This window comes from Pan troglodytes, chromosome 4 (assembly GCF_028858775.2).
Source record: "Pan troglodytes isolate AG18354 chromosome 4, NHGRI_mPanTro3-v2.0_pri, whole genome shotgun sequence".
Classification (NCBI taxonomy): Eukaryota; Metazoa; Chordata; class Mammalia; order Primates; family Hominidae; genus Pan; species Pan troglodytes.
Genome location: NC_072402.2, coordinates 2,396,552 through 2,400,782, shown reverse-complemented (window position 1 = coordinate 2,400,782; position 4,231 = coordinate 2,396,552).

The following is a 4,231-nucleotide window of genomic DNA, read 5'->3' as shown; positions in this document are numbered from 1 at the left end:
GAACCTGCATGTTGGGTTCATTTTATTTTATTTTTCTTTGCCCCATTTTCTCCAGTTTCCTGGACTGCTATATGGAGACAAAAGACATGGAAGGAAAATGTGGTGAGAGGAAATTTTCCAGAGGGAACATTCTCCCAATTTCCAGGCTGCAGAACTTTCAAGTTGAAGGCTCGTCTTTGAGCAGCTGGAGCCACAGGCTCCCACCCAGCGGACGCCCTGGGAGAGCACAGAGCTTTCTCTTGTCTTTTCATTGCGGAAATACTAAAGCTGAAAGCAAGCTCTTGGCTCAGCCTTCACTTCACTCGAAACCAAGATGGGAGGCGGAGTCCGATCCTCATGCACCTGTGAGCAGGGACAGAAACGCCCCCGGGAGAGGTGTGGTCAGACGTCAGCTCTGAGACCACCTGTGCACCCACCGAGGCAGGTGTGAGGCGGGAGACTTGGAGAAGCAGAGCAGAGGGAACAGTCCAGGCCCAGCAGGCCTAGGCCTGAGAGACGACCGCGGAGGAGGGGCTCCGTCATGGGTTGTTCCCAAGCCCCCGCGTGGGGCCCGCGGTTTCCCTGCTTTGTAATCAGGCCGTGGGGACTGCAGTCCCCTGTAGGGCTCCCTTGGCAGCTGATGGGTGCTTGGACTGTAAATCACCAACATCAACCATCCAGGCCAAAATGTTAGACGGTACTGGGTATGGTGGAGAGTTCACAATGCATTTCTGAGAGTGATTTTCTTCTGTGTTTTTCACTTAACTTTGGTGGTTTTCTGCTGCCCAACAATTCAGACTATCTTCCGTAGTTATTTCCTGATACTGTAAAGATCCCAGAAGTTATATGATGACTGCACCAGTGAGACCTGGCACAGGGGAGGGGATCTCACGCAACCTCAGGTCCAGAGTCACCGGGATCTCTGAGATCAAATTCTGAGCGCCAGTCAGTCCTCTGTGGCCTGTTGGGTCTGGGCATGGGCATCTCTGCATCTCCTTTGCCTCAAAAGTTTTAGACCCCAAGAGAGGCCCTGGGTCCAGGTCCCCAGAACGGGAGGCTCAGCCCCAGCCCTGCGCCACGTGAGGCCCCAGGATGACAGTCACCTCCTCCCTCAGTCCGTTCCCTGATGTGGAGGGTGCAGCGGTTCCCACATCTCGAGCTTGCTGTGAGGAAAACCAGGGGGGATGTGGTGAGGCCTTTATCCTAATACCGACTGTACTTCTTGTAGGAGTGTTTGGGTTTGAGAGAAAACACAGTTTGTGTGTCCAGAGGATTGCCTTTTCCTTCTATGGCTGCTCACCCCTTACCCCACCCAGCTCAAGCCTGAACACATGCCTGTGTCTACAGGTATCCGCAGGATCTGCCAACCCCAGAACTAGCCGTGAGCATGAGTCAGCAGGGCTGCCCTGGAGAAGCACCAAAACCAAGGCAGCTGAAATGACAGCAGCTCATCCTCAGCGTGCTGGAGGCTGGTGTCCAAGGTCAAGGGGTGGCCAGGCCGGTTCCTTCCGAGGCCTCTCTTCTGGGCTTGCAGATGGTGTCCTCTCCCTGTGTCCTCACAGGGCCGTCCCTCTGTGCATGTCTGTGTCCTTGTCTCCTTATTAAGACACCAGACCTAGCAAATCGGGGCCACCCCAATGACCTCATTTTACCTTAATCATCTCTTTAAAGTTTCTATGTAGAAATGCAGCCACCTTGGGGGCGCTGGGAGTTAGGACGTCAACATATGCATTTGGGAGACACAGTGAGCCCATGACAATGAGTAGTTCTGAGCGTGGTGTGTGCAGCCGGCCCTGAGACCATGCGCCCCAGGAATGCAGTGTTTGCACACAGGTTCCCTCCTCTCGTGCTCCCCTGCTCTGTTGGATGAAGCCGTCAGTCTGACGCAGGTCACAGGCATTGTAAGGCCTCCAGAGCCCTGGGACACAGGCGCAGGCTTTTGTATGCACCGTAGCAGTGTTCTTAAATGTCTTCATGCAGGTCCTCAGGTTCCGGCCCTCCCCACACGCCGCGGCTGGCAGGACCGCGGAGGAGCGCTCAGGCACTAACAGAGTCAGGGTCAGCGCGCTGGTCCTCGGAACCACTCCGGGTGAGTTCAGATTGATTTTCCTCTCCCAGCCAAGGCCAGCTCTAAAGTTGTATGGCTGCATGATTGCCCAAGAGTGCCTCCTGACGGGCCCTGTCTCCCTCCACCATCCAAACAAACCCGTACACCTAGGAATTCGCGTGGGCGTGTAGAGGAAGGCAGGGCTCTAGGGGGCGAGGTGGGCCTTCCTCCTTGAACACTCCCTCACCCTCAACCGCGGGAAAGAAATGCAGGGTCCTCGCGTGCTGCTGGGCTGCAGCTCTCAGGTAGGGGCTGGCTTTTGGAGATGGTGGGCTCTGTCCCTGACGGAGCTGCAATGCCGGTGAGCCTGTCAGGCCCCAAGAAGAGCAAGGCGGGAGGGCCACCTGCCAAGCTTGGGCCAAAGCCAGATGGAGCCTAAACACCAAAGTGCCGTTAACCTCAAATTGGGGGAAGGGCTTCCGACCTTGTGTTCTGTTGGAGATGGAAGCCATGCCCGGGACGCAGGGCTGAGGGCAAGGGGGAAGCCGGGGTATACCAGGAAAGGAGGGGAGGGGAGGGGAGAGGACAGAGCCTGCTCGGCCTCGTTTATCTTCCATGTGGCAAGGCTGCGTCTCCCACCCACAGTGGACGGCCCTGATGGCCTTGGCCAGCTCAGCTCTCGGTTTCTTGCTGGCGGTTCTGGGAGGAGCTGCAGCAGGCGGGGAAATGCAGCGTCTCAAGATACAGAGGAACCGCCCAGCACAGCCCGAGCCTCGTCCCCGCCCCTGTCCCTCCCAACTTTAGCGTTGGCCTTGCCCTCAGAGAGGAAAATCAACCTGAACTAACCCGGAACGGCTTTGAGGACCAGCAGGCGGACCCTGACTCGGTCTGAGGCTTCTTTTGATCCTTGCTGCCCGTCTGTGAGTAGTAAACCCACATCATGCAGCTTGTTGTGAGTTTATTCTCTCACTGGGCTCAGGTGTTGCTCACCCTGCTGCCGGGATGCCGTGGGCAGAGCTGCCTCCTCCTGCTTCTAGCGGGTGGCCCAGTGACACTGTGTGCTTCCTCCATGCCGCAGGAGTCCTCCCTGGGCCTGGCAACAGTGAGCCTGCATCACGTGCACCTTCTTCAGTCCTGACTCAATCCACACCCCTCAGAGGGGCCTAAGGATAAAGGTGGCCTGTGCATAATTGTCTGCCCACGGCTTTCATGTTGGAGTGACACTGGTGCAGTCACGAGACGGCCAGTGGTGCAGGGTTGGCATGGCCGAGGAGCAGGGCCTGGACAGACCCAGTGGTGCAGGGTTGGCATGGCCGAGGAGCAGGGCCTGGACAGACCCAGTGGTGCAGGGTTGGCATGGCCGAGGAGCAGGGCCTGGACAGACCCAGTGGTGCAGGGTTGGCATGGCCGAGGAGCACGGCCAGGGCAGACCCAGTGGTGCAGGGTTGGCATGGCCGAGGAGCACGGCCAGGGCAGACCCAGTGGTGCAGGGTGGGCATGGCCGAGGAGCACGGCCAGGGGAGACCCAGTGGTGCAGGGCGGGCATTGCTGAGAAGCAGGGCCTGGACAGACCCAGTGGTGCAGGGCGGGCATGGCCGAGGACCAGGGCCTGGACAGACCCAGTGGTGCAGGGTGGGCATGGCCGAGGAGCAGGACCTGGGCAGACCCAGTGGTGCAGGGTGGGCATGGCCGAGGAGCAGGACCTGGGCAGACCCAGTGGTGCAGGGTTGGCATGGCCGAGTAGCAGGGCCACCGACAGGCCTGGACGGGCCCCATCCTCACCACTTCTGCAAAGAAGCTCCTCACACAAGCTCATTGGTGGGGTTACTGTGGTTCACACCCAAGCCACACTCTGGTGGCCTCTCTGCCACATTTGGAATTAGCTATGGGTGAGTTACTTAATCAAGCAGGCATTGAACTGGCTTGGGCCTGGCTTAGGCTCACTCTCCTCCAGGGTCTACAGCTGCCCACCGCGGCCCCACCAGCCCCATGGCTCCCGAGCCTGCCAAATGTGGCCATTTGAACTAAGGGTGCTAAGGTTCCAAAGATTGTACAAAAAATAAATCAATAAAATAAGAAGAAGAATGTGAAATAGCTCAATAACAACTGCATATTAGTACATGTCGAGTGATCATATTTTGGAGATGATGAGTTAAAAAGGATACATCATTAAAATTAATTTCACCTGTTTCTTCTCACAGACCA